This window comes from Triturus cristatus, chromosome 2_1, assembly GCF_964204655.1.
Source record: "Triturus cristatus chromosome 2_1, aTriCri1.1, whole genome shotgun sequence".
Taxonomy (NCBI): Eukaryota; Metazoa; Chordata; class Amphibia; order Caudata; family Salamandridae; genus Triturus; species Triturus cristatus.
Window position 1 is genome coordinate 178091288 of NC_140581.1, and position 16703 is coordinate 178107990.

Here is a 16703-nt window from a genome sequence, read left to right on the forward strand (position 1 = left end):
TTTGGGATTTTCGGTATTAGCGAGTTTTCTTGCATTGGGGTGCGATTCGTTATTTGCTATTGGCAATTTCCGGGAGCTAATAGTGATTTCGGTAATTGCGGAATCGGTATTTAGCGATTCGGTAAATTAGCATTTTTGGTATTAGCGATTCGGTATTTGCTCGGGTTTTGGGTTGATGCATTGGGATTGGGTATTTTTAACACAATACCGGGAGCTATTACCGAATCGGTATTTTACCGACTGGATTTTGGCTTGATGCATAAGGGTGTTTGTCCAGTAAAGTTCCTCCCAAATTAGATAATTTGAGGATTTGTGAATAATGGTGTGTGATAATCCGTCTTCTATTTAGACCGTTAGCCTGGGCGTGGCACTACAGTCGGTGTTACCCCATTTGCCACCTTCAGGTTTTCAGCACCTTATGTAGAGACGTGGAGTCGGCAGTTCGTTCGGTTGCCTCAATCCCCAGTAAATAATATTAGCATGTTAGTATAGCTTGGGAATTCAAAATGGCTGCGGGTTACTCAACATGGCAGTTTGCATACGCATTGTATTACTTTAAAATAGGAAAACATGTGCACAGACTCCTCCCTTTTGCACCCCTAGATGCAAACCTTATGCAAATCTATCACCACTAGTCTAGTCATTTCTATTTCAGTCTAATTTTCATTGCATTTTTCAATTACACAGTCAATTTTGTTTTTGTCGTCTTCTGCAATGGTCAATGGGAATGATTGGGTAACACCTTTATTGGTTGTGAGCGGACTAATACCACACAAGCATATATGTATGGAAATCAATATGATCACCAAAATAATGAATACTGCAAGAATTATTTTAGAAATATTCACTCTCCGTGCCCAAAGATACCTTTCATCTAGTATTAAATGCTCCTTCTATCTGAAGAAAATCCATCATGGAATTTATATAGTTACCTGACACTATATTCAATGTGCTCTCTCTCTTATGGCTACTGACCTAGGTGTTAGGGGTGAAAGTACAACATTCGGAGTCCACTACACTATGTAAACCACCTTTTGGCAGACACAACATCTAAAGCCCTTCTATTTTGAAAAGTGATGGCTCTTTTACCATTTAACTGATCAGAAGCAAGTTCCAAAAAGATTGCAGTGGCATTTGTCACTTCTTGTAGTATTTGGGCAGTAATTTGCACTTTGGCGATAGCTCTCCTCAACTCATACATTGGAGAGATGTAGAAAAGATGGTAGACTTCAGAAATAACATGTCAGTCTGTCAATTTAGAAACTGGTCATGAGTGTGACAGATAGCTGGGATCTCAAAGGCAGGGTAACACGTTCCAGACAATCCATAGACAGCCAGGTATATGCCAGTTTACTACTGATAAGGTAGATTCCACATTCTTAGTTTAGCTTTCTGCAATAGTACAGTACTCTAGTCGGAATTTATAAGTTAAACAGGGGAATACAGGAATGACATTGAGGACAATGTCACACCCATTATGCTGCACAAAGATGCTGCCAGTATATGTCTCACCTGTCTAGACATGGGCAGCATAGACAAGATGAACAACAGCAGGCAATATACTGTCATCAGGAAATCGGTGACAACATGTCCTATGTGTATTTTAGACAAGTAAGCATCACACTTCTTCATGCATTGGCCGTGAAGGATACAGCTTCTGTCAATAGACACAGGCAAGCACCATCAGGGGCAGGTCATGTTATGCGCACTATCACCCGCAAGGGTATCCTAGCGCTAAGCAGGTGTGTGTTAATTGACAAGCTAGGTCTTGCGGAATTCGAGATCTTCCTGATCTGGGTGTGTGCACGCGATTCCTAATCGAGTTCTGTGGATGCGTGGGATGTGTGCTATTTAGAGTCCTGCGGAGCGGAGGTGTCTGGGTGGTTGGTGGAAGGAGGTAGGTAGGTGGGGCCAGAGACGTGAAGTGCCTTGAATGTGAGTGTGGGGAGTTGAACTGAGCATGTTTGTTTGTCAGGAGCCAGTGTAACTTGTTAAAGTGTGGCGTGAAGTGAGTTCTGTCTGGGAGATTCAGGATGGGTCTGGCTGCTTAGTTCTTAATGGTTTATAGTCTTCTAGTGAGTTGGTGATCCTGGCATCCAGGGTCTTGCCATAGTCTGATTTCCTGGTGACTAGGGTGTTAATGGCAGTTTTCCTAGTGTTACTTCGGAGCCATTTGAAATTCTTCTTTAGCATCTTCAGTGTGTGGAAGCAGGATGCAGTGAAAGGGTTGACTTGTGTGGTTTAGTGTTGATGATTATTCCGAGGTTCCTAGTGTGATTTCTAGGTGTAGGTCAGAGTTCGGCTGGCCACCAGTTGGGGTCCCATGGTGAGATGTTCTTGCTGGAGATCACTACTTCTGTATTGTCGGTGTTGAGCTTAAGACAGTTTGCTGTCATCCAATTAGCAATTTCGGTAAAGCAGGCAATAACCTTGTTTCTTGTGATGGGGGTCTTGATTTAAAGGAAGAGTATGAGTTGTATGTTGTCTGCGTAGGAAAGGATGTTGTTGTCATGTGCCCAGATGATGTTGGCCAAAGAGATCATCTATGCACTGAAGAGGGTGGGGTTGAGTGATGAACTTTGAGGCCCACCGCAGATAAGCTTGCAGGCTTCAGTGGAGTAAGGTGGCAGTTTGACAGCTTGTGTTCTATCTGTTAAGAAGGAGTAGATCCAGCAGAGAGCGGGTACTTGGATGCCAATCATTTGCAGATTCCTGATGAGGATGGGGAGTGAGACTGTGTCAAATGCTGCAAAGAGGTCCATAAGAAGGAGGGCTGCCGTGTGTCCTCTGTCAAGGATTAGCGGATGTCATCTGTGGCAGTGAGGAATGCTGTTTCTGTACTGTGGTTGGGCCTGAATCCAGACTGCGTGGCGTTGAGGAGCTGGTGATTGTTGAGGTGGTTGGTGAGGCATCAGTTGATTAGTTTCAGCAAGACGTTTGCTGGGTATGGTCGGAGGGAGATGAGTCTGTAGTTGGGAAGTGCTGATCCAGCAAGAAGAAATATTTCAGCCCTGTCATACCCATCTAACAGGTGCAAATAAGAGTTGTCTTGGTAGTGTGAAAAAAATCAGACACTCAGAAAAACTCATAGAAGTATAACACATATAGTATGCAAAAATAGCTAGCAAGCATCAAAAATATTCTAAGTGCATATTGCCATTTGAACAAACCAGCACGCCATCTAATAAGCTGGAACATGTAATTCTAAAATCTATATGTAAAAAAATGCTTATTATTTGGGGTGGATTACTGCCCACTTCAAAGAATAATCACAAACCTTATCCCTCCAAGTCACTGATTTAACCTGAGCTCAACTCCCTGGTAGCTGTGGCACAGAGCAGGCTTAACCTAAGACAATGTGTGAAGTTTTTATACTGTAAGATAACATTGATGAAGTCAAAATGTCAATCCATAAAAATGGCAAAAGTAATTAGAAAATAGAATGACATTTTATAAGCGAGAGATATATCTATTTGAAGCTTAATGTAAAAATAGTGTCATTGTTGCAACCGCAGTGTCCAAAAACCACTATACCTTGCGTGCTTCCATGTTCACCGGTTCTCAGGAAATGCCAAATGAAACCCAGGCTATGAGTGTCACTTACCGGGGGCTGGCTGCCCTTGTCCTGGACTCTAAGCTGCTGCTCCTTGCTCCTCCAGCTCCAAAATGGCAATCCCCTTCCTGAGGGTTTGCAGCTGCCTTTTAGAACTGCTCCACAGCTGGTCCAGATCAGTTTTTTGTTCCAGTTTCTTTCCCTTTTCCATCGTGGCTGTTTCTTCCCTAATTCCGATCTGGTTTTCCCAATCCCTTGTGTCTCCTGTCATGTGATGAATGCTGTCATTTCCATTTGCTTGACTATATAAAGAATGCAGTCTAGTTGGAGGGCGCATTGCAAGAAAGCTGTTCCTTTGCTCGTTTCCTTGCTCCCTCCACTTGTTGATTCGGATTCCTCACTCCTGGAGAATTCCACTATCAGATTCGGGTTTTCGTCAGTCTTTTGAAGTATTCATCCAGCACAGAGGTTTTTACGAAAGAAACGGTGTAATTCAGTTTGCAGATTAAATTTGTTAGGATATGTGGTGGGGACGTACGATAACCCTTTACTGAGAACCTTATGTTCATCATTGGTCAATACATGATTGGACAAATTCATAATAGGGTCCTTGATGGTGGTCACCAGCGATAGACCCCGCAGCGCTGTTTATGCTCTAACTTTCCCGTACCCCCGTTGTCTCCTCACGGTGACTCCTTTTTCGATATATTTGCCGCTAATTTGTTTTTAAACATTTTCCTTTACTCTTGTGGGTCCCTTGATGTTTATACCATAATGTTTTAGGTATATTTCCAAACCCGGTTTTGAGGTTTGAAATTCGTGTTCTTGCCCCCCCAGCTCTGGTTACGTATGAACCACTGCCCACTCTGATTGTTCAGATACCGATAAGAATATTCTCATCAATAGCACCGGTTTTTCAACATTGAATGGTGAGTAGTACACCATCTTGGTTTGATCATTAGGCCTTAATTGAGACCCCATACAGATGTGCATTCTCCTCTTGTTCCGTCTTTTTGTTTTTGTTTTAGGAGCCGCTCGGGCCCAATCTACAAATAGTCCAGCATGAGTCATCCCTGCTGTTGTTGGTAAATAATATCTTAATTCTACCTAATGACATTTAATGACCCCATAGACACACCGTACTAACACTACTCATTATCCCTAGGTGTAAGTCCATCTTCTCTACCCCCCACTGGTCCTGAAGAAGACCCCGCTTCCAAGTTTTCCTAATTGCTGGCTCGATTAGGGGTCGAAACGTCGACAACTTTTTTCCCTTTGTTCAATACATGAGACTGACAGTGATTTTACAACTGCTTTTCTTGTTCATGTTATTGCATTTGTGTTATTGCCATTCAAGTGGCAGGTTAGGTCTTCAAATTGATTTTGGATGTTCTTAAACACACGACCTTCCCCTTCACATTGTCTGCACTTATCCCGATTTATGTTGCACTTTTCACCTTACTTACACCCTTATTAATTGAAAATGATGATTTTGACATGCGTTTGTCTGTCGAACAGGTTGATATGTTGACCTTTTTCTATGCTCAAACGATTAAATGCAGTCATTTGTGTATCTCAATAAGGTGTTGTCATAACTCTATTTAAGTTTATATTATAAACTTGCGTTCTAATTGAGCTAAATTGTTCCACTGTGACTGTCTTTTCATATACCAAAATCTTCAGAACAAAGGCATGTTTACTTGAACAGTTAAGATGAATGTGCAATGCACAATACTGAATAACAAAATGGCAGTGCATTTAAAATATGTGTAAATATGCAATAATACTAAGGCAAGAGCGTGCTTTAAGCAGGTATAAAAACAAATTCACAATTAATACAAACAGCCAGGGATACAAAACAAATTAAGTCCTCAGTAGATAGAGTGGTGGTCTCTCAGACGGCAGCCGACAGTGCGCAGATGCTTTGTACACAGGTTCCACCACTTGCTTGGATGAGGTACCAGACATTGATCCAGAGGACAAGGCAAGCAGCAAAGAAGAATGGCCAGAACTGCAACTGGATCTGGAAACAGATGGCCAAATGGTCACAGTGAACGAGGTTGGGAAAGGTGAGGAGGAGAGGCTGCATCCTGCGATGGTCAAGGCTGCAGTGTAATGACCCCCTCCTGCTCCCTCTCTTGCACAACCCTCTCTTGCATCCTCTGCGTTGTGGTCTAGCATGCGGGGCTCATGATGCTTTATCCCTATGCACACTATGACATCATGACTGATGTTTTCTTGCATCCTCATGATCCACGTTCCCCCAGCTCCCTCCTGACTGGTGTTTTCCCAGAATACCTCATAACTGATGTTCCCTCAACTCCCTCATGACTGATGTTGTCTCAGCATCCCTCATAACCAGACGTGGTTCTTCCATGTGGGCGGAGGAGCGTCGCCCCACTGCTTTCTCGCAGTGCAAGAAGCAGAAACATAAAATGGTACTGTAAATACCATTTTATGTTTCTGCTTCTTGCACTGCACGAAAGCAGAAGAGTTTGGTTGGGGGAGGGCTGGTTGGCAGGTCTGCTTAAGGGTAGGGGAGGAGTTGCTTGCCCAATGTTGCAGGCCCTGTCATGTGCACTCTCCCTTTTCTCCATGTAGGCTGCATGCAGCCTACATGGAGAAAATGGCCTCCCCATAGACGCCTGTGTGGTCGGCGTCCAAACAATCACAACACTGCCATTGCAGCATTGTGATTGGCTTAGGGGAGGGGGAGGGAGGCTGCCTGCTTCCTGTTCCTGTGGCGGCAGGAAAGCGGGAGCACACCGAAGATGCGGGGCCCAGGAAAGGTACATTTTTAAAAATGTATTATTTAAGCCCCTCCCCGTGCAACCCCCACTTCCCTCGCAACCACCCCGCAAGGTGATCCCTCCCACCGGTGAGCCATGCCAGCCGCGAATGCTCAAAACGTATGTTCCCCCAGCACCCTTGTGATTCCATTGTAATTGCACCTCTGCATGCGTTCTTCCATAACCCTGTGATTTCTGTGCACTTGATACCTCCACCCCAAAACCTATGCACCCATAGAGTTCCTTGCATCCCTTATGTACTAGGGCCTTGGTGTGTTTTCCCTTTGAGTCTTTGCAAGCTTCCCCCAGTGTCCCGGGAACCAATAGAATGCCTTGCACTCTCTGTTACTAGGGCCTGGTGTTGTTTTCCATTGTGCACGTTCAAGCAAGGATACATTAGTTTCCTGTTGTTGGTTCTGATGTTTACATTGCACCTGCCCTCCCTGTAAGGTTAAAGCAAGTTCACTAACAAATGTTTTTCTCCAAGGTTCAAGAACTTTCCAGAACACTATGTGACCCTCATTCCCCACATACCCCACTTGCCACTCATGAGGGGAACAACCTTTACAACGCAACTTTTACAACGCACTACACTTACAACGCATTTTTTACAACGCACAATCCATTACAACGCATGACATTACAACGCAGGACACTACAACGCATTTTTAAAAACTACCTTTACAACGCATTCCATTACAACGCATACTACCATTACAACGCATACCATTACAACGCATAATATAGTAATATACTATCCAACACTTACCCTACTGTTGCACCCCCTGGAGTTAGAATAGTAATTTTTACCCCTATACTATCCAACACTTACCCTACTGTTGCACCCCCTGGAGTTAGAATAGTAATTTTTACCCCTATACTATCCAACACTTACCCTACTGTTGCACCCCCTGGAGTTAGAATAGTAATTTTTACCCCTATACTATCCAACACTTACCCTACTGTTGCACCCCCTGGAGTTAGAATAGTAATTTTTACCCCTATACTATCCAACACTTACCCTACTGTTGCACCCCCTGGAGTTAGAATAGTAATTTTTACCCCTATACTATCCAACACTTACCCTACTGTTGCACCCCCTGGAGTTAGAATAGTAATTTTTACCCCTATACTATCCAACACTTACCCTACTGTTGCACCCCCTGGAGTTAGAATAGTAATTTTTACCCCTATACTATCCAACACTTACCCTACTGTTGCACCCCCTGGAGTTAGAATAGTAATTTTTACCCCTATACTATCCAACACTTACCCTACTGTTGCACCCCCTGGAGTTAGAATAGTAATTTTTACCCCTATACTATCCAACACTTACCCTACTGTTGCACCCCCTGGAGTTAGAATAGTAATTTTTACCCCTATACTATCCAACACTTACCCTACTGTTGCACCCCCTGGAGTTAGAATAGTAATTTTTACCCCTATACTATCCAACACTTACCCTACTGTTGCACCCCCTGGAGTTAGAATAGTAATTTTTACCCCTATACTATCCAACACTTACCCTACTGTTGCACCCCCTGGAGTTAGAATAGTAATTTTTACCCCTATACTATCCAACACTTATCCTACTGTTGCACCCCCTGGAGTTAGAATAGTAATTTTTACCCCTAGACTATCCAACATTTACCCTACTGTTGCACCCCCTGGAGTTAGAATAGTAATTTTTACCCCTATACTATCCAACATTTACCCTACTGTTGCACCCCCTGGAGTTAGAATAGTAATTTTTAACCCTATACTATCTAATACTTACCTTAAATGCAATTTAATATTATGCGTTGTAATGGTATGCGTTGTAAAGGTAGTATGCGTTGTAATGGATATGCGTTGTAAAGGTAGTTTTTAAAAATGCGTTGTAGTGTCCTGCGTTGTAATGTCATGCGTTGTAATGGATTGTGCGTTGTAAAAAATGCGTTGTAAAGGTATGCGTTGTAATAGTATGCGTTGTAACGTCATACATCCCACTCATGACCTAGTTGCTTCCTTTGAGCCTTCGAGAGGGTATTTAAACTCCCACCCATCCAAGAGTCTTTGCTTGGACTACACTCCCAGTGGAACATGCTTCACCCTTACCACTCACCTGAAGACTCCTGCCGGAACCAAGAAGAACTCCAGGCTCCTTCAAGTCCATAATGGACAGATGATTCCATGGCCCCAGCTCCCTTGACATCTCCCTCCTGCACAGCTACTTCAGACACCCTGATCAAGGCACCGATATCTTCTTCGAACATCAGTCAAGTGGAAGAACTAGGATAGACACTTGATATCAGATTATTGTGCACTAATCCTCCTATAGTAATTAGCAGGATAAAGCACCAGTGTCGTAAAAGGCTATAGACCTTTCCTGCTTGCCCTTTCTGTGATTTCCTCCAGCGCTTCTTGTGTATTCCTACTCTGAACCCCTCCATTCAACATTAGAATGGATTACACAGAGACTAAAGACTTCATTTTGTGTTTCTCTGAAAGAACAGTATTTCTAAGAAAAAGCATTTGTGAGTGTTTAATATTTGTATGAACCTTGGGGCAGATTTATAATAACGGGAGCATCCCTGCATATCAGCAGGGATGCGCCAGTTATTATGCGCCACAGCTGCGCCACCATGGATGCGCCGCATTTATAATGCGGCGCACCATGGGGCAAAAACGGCACAGATGCGTGACGCATCTGTGCCGTAAAAGTGGTGCATTGCTGGAGTTGCGTCGCAAGCGCGACGCAGCTCTAGCAATGCTCTGGGGGGCCCTATCTTTACAATGCTGCGTCAATCCTTACACCTGCTTCAAGCAGGCGCAGGGTTTTGACGCAGCATGGGCCTAAAAGTGACTGCGTGAAATCTTGTAGATTTCACTCAGCCACTTTTAGGAGGCGTTCCTGCGCTGGAACGCCCCCACCTGCCCTGGAACGCCTACATGTGGCGCAGGGCTTTACAACGTGACGCATCTCCCAGATGCGTCACGTTGTAAATACCCCGCACCATGGTGCAGGATTTGCGCCGCTGCTGCGTCACAAAAGTGACGCAACGGTGGCGCAAAAGTGGCGCAAGTGCAACATAAATCTGCCCCCTTGTAACTAAACCTATGCACCGAGTTTACCTTTGGGAGTGCTAATTACTCCAACCTACTCACAGAGTTTACATTTGTGAGTGCTGATAACGCCAAGCTATGCACCGAGTGTACCTTTGGGAGTGCTAATAACTCCTACCTATGCACAAGTTTACCTTTGGGAGGCCTAATAACTCAAACCTATGCACAGAGTTCCCTTTTGGGAGTGCTAGTAACTCCAACCTATGCACCGAGTCTTGTCCTCAGGAGTGCCTCACCCTGGGGCGTGGCTTCGACGCCAAACCAAGATGGCACTTCCCTGCTGAGCTCCGTCACGGGCGCGGATTCTCTGTGCATGCCGTAGCTTGTATTTCCCCGCATTCTGCTTCACGAAGGCGGAATTACATGGGGGAACAGCGGCGGTAAGCATTTTTGCCGCTTTGGTGCATTTATAATGCTTTACTTGATCCGAACGCCGCGGCGGTGATTTTCTCTTCATGGACACGTCCGGCCGCTATTTTGTTTTGGCGCCGAGCGCATTCACCGCTTTTTCTTTTACCTGGGTGTGTTTTTCCTGCTAATTAATTAGCTGTGCTGCCTTTTTGGGAGCTCCTGCCTCCTCTTAGGAACTTCTCCACATCTGCTGTCAGTACACAGCTATGCTGCCTTTTTAGGTAACACCTGCCTTCTGTCACATAGAGGAACTTCTTCGTATTTACTGTTGAATGCACAATTATGATGCCTTTCAGTGAGCTCCTGTCTTCTACCATATAGAGGATTTTCTCCATTTCTGCTGTTGGTTGCATAGTTATGATGCCTTTTTTGTGAGTTCCTGCCTTCTATTTTATAGAGGAACTTCTCCTTGTTTGCCTTCTTTGGTTTTTGCATATTGCTTTTTGTATTTCTGATATCCTATGCATTGCGAGGACTAATTTGGACAGTACTAGTTTACCTTGGTGAGAATTGGGTTTTTGCGCTCTATTACTCACCCTATTGGGCCAGTTGCATCTAACCTCCAGTGCTGATATTCATTTATTACTGTGCAGATGACTATCAATCAATCAATCAGGAAATTTGTAGAGCGCACTACTTACCTGTGAGGGTCTCAAGGAGCTGGGGGGGGGGGTGCTGCTACTGCTCGAATAGCCAGGTCTTGAGTAGCCTCCTGAAGGTTAGTAGATCTTTGGTCTGCCGTAGGAGGATGGGGAGGGTGTTCCAGGTCTTGGTGGCGAGGTAGGAGAATGATCTGCCGCCGGAGGTCGCTCTTCGGATGCGGGGGACGGTAGCGAGGGCGCAGTCGGCGGAGCGAAGCTAGCGGTTCGGGTGTAGAAGGTGAGTCGTCTGTTGAGGTATGCTGGTCTGGTGTCATGGAGTGCTGCATGGGTGAGGAGTTAGAAGGTGATCCTCTTGTTGACGGGCAGCCAGTGCAGGTCTCTCAGGTGGGGTGTGATGTGGCTGTGTCGCGGGATGTCAAGGATCAGGCGGGCAGAGGCGTTCTGTATGCGTTGCATTCGTTTCAGCAGTTTGGCCGGGGCTTCCGCGTAGAGGGTGTTTCCGTAGTCTAGCCTGCTGCTGACAAGGACCTGGGTGACCGTTCTTGTTGTGTTGGTGGGGATCCACCTGTAGATCTTGCGGAGCATGCGGAGGGTGTTGAAGCAGGAGGATGAGACGGCGTTGACTTGCTTGGTCATGGAGAGCGTTGAGTCGAAGGTGTACCCCAGGTTGCGTGCGTGGTCAGTGGGTGTCGGTGCTGCTCCCAGGGCGGTCGGCCACCAGGAGTCGTCCGAGGCTGAGGGGGTGGAGCCAAGGATGAGGACCTCCGTCTTGTCCTAGTTCAGCTTCAGACGGCTGTTCTTCATCCATTTGGCGACGCCTTTCATTCCTTCGTGGAGGTTGGTTTTGGCGGTGAGGGGGTCCTTGGTGAAGGAAATGCACCCCTCAATTAAGCCGTCCTCTTCAGGCACCAAACCCAAAAGAGCAAAAAATGATCCTCCTTCCCCTATTTTATCATCCAACAACCCTGTGTTGGATTCTATTTTGGATGAAGTACATGGTTTGCAGCCTTTCATGGTAGCCACCAATTAAAAATTGTAGCAACTCGAAGAGCGCTGGATTGTTATGGAAGGGAAGGTGTCAGATTTAGAACAACGTATGGGACTCCTCCAAGATTTGTCTACTAAAATACCTATGCTAGAACAAGAAATTCAGAAATTGAAACTTCACACCGAAGATCTTGAAAATCGTACTAGGCGAAGCAACCTACGTCTTTATGGTCTTCCGGAAAATGTCGAAGGTCCCGATCTCTTGGTCTTCTTGCAAAAATTCCTCTCAGACCTTCTAGATCTTCCTACTACTCCACCATTGAATTTCCAGCGTGCTCCCAGTTTAGGACGTCTTCAAACTCATTCTACCAAACCACGTGGGATTATAATGCTTTTTCTGGAATTTACTGACTTGATGCGTGTTCTCAAGGCGGCTAAGCTAAAACGTCGTCTTATTTGGTCTGGCCATAATCTGTTCATATCACAAGATGTCTCAAACGCTACCAACGCTCGTCCTAAGGAATTCTTAGCGCTTCGTCCTCAAATGAGACTGTTGAACATTCAATATGGTATTCTACATCGTTTTTACTGCAAGATCACCCATGAAGGCACTTCCTGGTCATTTGAGGATCCAGTGAAATTAAAATCATTTTTGCATGATATTGCCAATCGTAACATGGAGATTTCTTCTTAAATTTTTTCTAATTACTCACTTCTCTCTTTCTAAGTTCTTAAACTAATCCTATTATCTTTATCTATATCATTATTTTCTTTTACTCTATTTTTGCTCTTCTCCCATTTTTCATATTTTAATCCCATGGTTACCTCCTTTACTACTTTTGTAGTTTTTGCTTTTGGTGTAAGCATGTTCCCAACTTATCTTTTATTCTCTGTATTTCAGATCTGGATCTTCTTCCTTGATCTGTCTCTTTTTTCTCATCCTATCCCCTTTTTCCCTTTTCATATCTTTCCCTTTGTTCGATATCTCCTTTCACGGTTCCCCTTTATCATTTTTCCCTTATATGTGTGAGTGTCTCTCTTTCCTTTTATTATTTTTTCATTTTAATGACTTTTATTTTCCAAGACTTGTTGATTGTTAAATGTTGTCTTTCTTGTTTTTGTATTGGTACTGCAGATTGTTGTCCCTGTTTCCATATGTTCCCCTCCATCCTTCATCATGTTTAAATTGTCTCATGGAATGTTTGTGGTCTAGGTCATCCTGTCAAGCGTCAGAAGGTATTGTCTCATTTATCCAAACTTAATACTCATGTTGCCTTTTTACAGGAGATTCATTGTAATGATGTGGAGTCCCCTAAGCTTAAAAGCCAATGTGTTAATCAAGTTATTTTCTCTCCTGCTGTTGATCGACATGGTGGTGGTGCTATTTTATTTCAGAAGTCACTAAATGCACAAATATTATCAACTGAATGTGACTCAACTGCACGATAGGCTTTGGTAGATGCTATTATATGTAAAAATCAAGTCACTTTCTTTAATATTTATGGTCCTGTCAAACCTGATCCAGAATTTTGGCATGGTATTAAACTGAAATTATCCTCCATTGCTAACCCCAACATTTTTGTTGGCGCGGATTTTAATAATTGGTTAGACCCTTTCTCAGGTGGGAATGTAAATTTAAACCTGATAAAGACTCATAAGGCCTTTCCATCTGCCATGGCCTCTCGCCCTCTTTATGACAGTTGGAAAACATGTAACCCTGATACATATGAATTTACTTTCTTTTCAAATGTTCACCATACTATGTCTCGTATTGATTATATTTTGGTTTCTAAATCATTGCTTCCCTCTATAAGTTCCTCTGAAATTCGTTCTATTTTTATTTCTGATCATGCCCCTGTGTTTTCCTCATTTGATATGTCCTTAAATACTTGCAAACAAGGTCGTTGGCGTTTTAATAATTTCCTACTCTCAGAGCAAACATTTATTTCAGAAGCAACCTCCTTTATTAATGAATGTATTCAATTTAATCAATCCACAAATACTTCTGTGCATAATAATTGGGATGCTTTTAAAGCCTTTTTTAGAGCCTTTACTATTGCATACTCTGAAAGAAAAAATAAATTACTAACTACTGAATACCATGCAACCCTTCAAAAGATTAACCCTTTCGCTGCGGGGGGAATTCCGCCGCAGCGCTGGGGGGTGCGGGGGGGCAGCGCGGTGGCGCTGTGCTCATGACGGAGCCACTCCGTCATGAGCCACGGTTGAGCTGTGCTCATGACGGAGCGGTTCCGTCATGACTCCGCCCAGTTGCGTTGTCCCCCCGCACAGACGGGGAAACAGCGCCGCGTGGGCGGCGCGGCCGCCAACGGTCGTGGCATGACGGAACCGCTCCGTCATGAGCACACGGCAACCGTGGCTCATGACGGAGCGGTTCCGTCATGAGCGGGGAAAGGGTTAAGACCTTAGAGCATATTTAGTTTTCATCAAAATCCTCCTCAAGTTTGCAAGAACTGATTAAAGCCAAATCTTCCTTGAATAAGATTGCCACTGTTGATGCTTGTTATATTCTTCTTAAAATTAAATCTAAATTTCATGGGGGCCAAAATAAGGCGGGGAAAATGTTAGCTAACTATTTCAAAATCAAATCAGAACGTAAAGCTATTGGCCCTATTCGCTCTGCACAAACTAACAAACTTCTTTCCTCTGATTCCGAAACTGTAAATACTTTTCAGTCCTTTTATGAATTATTATATACAGATGATACGAACCCATCACAAAAGATTTTGAGACCTTTTTTCAGGGTATCCCTAAACCTCCCTCCATATCTGATACTCTTTTACCCCTTGAGAGGGATATCTCCCTTCAGGAGATTACTGATGATCTCAAATCTTTAAAAAAGGCCAAAGCCCCAGGACCAGATGGTTTCCCCATTGAACTACTCTCATCCTTTTCCACCATTTTTGCCCCAAAACGATTGGAACTTTTTAATTCATTCCTATCTAACTCTAAGGCATGTGGTTCCTTTTTGGAAGCCCTCGTTATCGTGATTCCTAAACCAGATAAAGATTCTTCCCTCTGTCAAAATTTCAGTCCCATTTCACTAATTAACTACGATTGTAAAATGTTTGCAAAATGTTTAGCTTCCCGCTTAGAAAATGTCATTCCACTCCTTATAAACCCAGATCAAGCTGGCTTTCTAAGGGCAGACTTCCCTCCGATAACACCATAATGTCTTCTAATATCATTGCCCTTGGGAAAAAGTATTCATCCCCCTTAGCTGCAGTTTCATTGGATGCTGAAAAGGCTTTTGACCGAATAAATTGGCAATATATGTTCTACACTCTTCAGTGGTTTGGTTTTGGTCAAAAGTTTATTTCCTGTATCAAATTGTTATATACAGACCCTCTGGCCTGTGTATTTGTTAATGGTAATTTCTCTCCCTATTTTAAGTCACAAAGAGGCACTAGACAGGGTTGTCCTGTTTCCCCTTTATTATTTCTCCTTTGTTTAGAACCCTTTCTCGAACGTATCAGACATAACCCCGATATAACTGGTTTTACTCTCAATTCTAATGAAGTTAAGCTCTCAGCATATGCAGATGATATCCTGATTTATATGTCTAATCCATGTAACTCCCCGGTTTGGGGGGGGAAGTCACAACATCATTTCCAGTAGCTAAGGGTGTCAGACAGGGATGCGTACTGGCACCCTTTCTTTTTAACCTATATACGAACGGTTTGGAGGCTGCGATGTTGGTAGGAAGCCAGGATCTGCCCATGATTGATCATCGTCCAATACCCGCGCTGCTCTATGCAGATGACGCGGTGATCATGGCCAGGACCCCACGTCAACTCCAACTACTTCTTGATAGATACTGTGACTTCATGGCAAGCCTAGATCTAAAAGTAAATATAAAGAAAACGTTTGTCATGCATTTGGGGAAACGTCTCAAATATTCCGGCGGCATCCAGATAAATAATACCATCCTGGAGACCGCAACTTCCTATCCTTATTTAGGTATTTTGATAGACAATTCCTCTAGTTGGGGTCCAGCCCTTCTGGCCAGAAAGATGGGGTTTCTTAGAACCACAACAGCCTTGGTCACATTTGCGCAAAAACTAGGCCAGCGTCCCTCGCGGGAGTTGCTTCAGATTTATAGGGCTAAGTGCCGTTCAGTGGGAATGTATGGTGCCGGGGTTTGGGGCTACGTCAATACGGAAACTATCCAAAAAGTAGAAAATGGCTTCTTCCGGTATCTTTTGGCTACTCCCAAAAGTTCACCAACCTATGGTTGCCATATGGAGTTGGGGGAGGATTACATTTCCGATCTTATTGCTATCCAACCAATTCTCTTGTGGCATCGCATTTGGGAAACTAAAGAATGTAAAATGACCCGTTTGCTTATCTCTGATTGTCTTACTCTGGAAAAGTGGAAAAACATTCCATGGTTGCTTTATGTCCATAACCTCTTGAGAGACGTAAATTTGGAGTCTTTTTTCAAGTTCCCTGAGACCATAATCGAAATGTCACGCGAAAAGCTGAAAAATGCGTGTTTATCCCATTTACGTGAGCTTCGTTTAACAACTGAGATTCAAAAACCCAGAAATCTCCATCTTGTTTCGGTACAAGTCTCAATTGGGATCCAGCCGTACCTACTATCTAGTGTTAACCCTTATGAAAAATATCTTTTAACACGATTTCGGTTTAACACTTTCCATCGGCTGATAACATTCCCAAAAACAAAAGATTGGTCTAGTAACCTAACCCCTTGTCCTTGTAATGGACAATCAGAACAATCACCATTGCACGTAGTCTTTTTCTGTAGCTAGTATGAATTCCCACGTAAGAAGTGGATCATCCCCTTATTAAAATTCATAGGCTTACGCCAGTGTCGCCCGGCCCTTCTTGCTTTACAATGTTTGGACACTGAGTGTAGCATTTTGCTAATAGCCCGTTTTTTAAAGGTTTGTGTTAAATACCGTGCAAACTATGATTAACTATAAAATGTCAGATCGTGATTGGGATCCAAACTGAAAGTAATAATCTGTAAAAATGTGTTTTTTTTATTATTCACATATAAGAATTTCTGTGATCTATATTAATTCTTTTTAACTTTTTAAAAATCTGTTTTAAACTTTTGTATACTTTTATGGACACAAAATTTGTATCCGAATAAAGTTTTAATTGAATTGATTGACTGTAACTCCCTTGATCCTTTTATACAAGCGACTGCTTTATATTCCACTGTATCTGGATATAAACTAAATTTTTCATAAATTGAGATTCTACCTC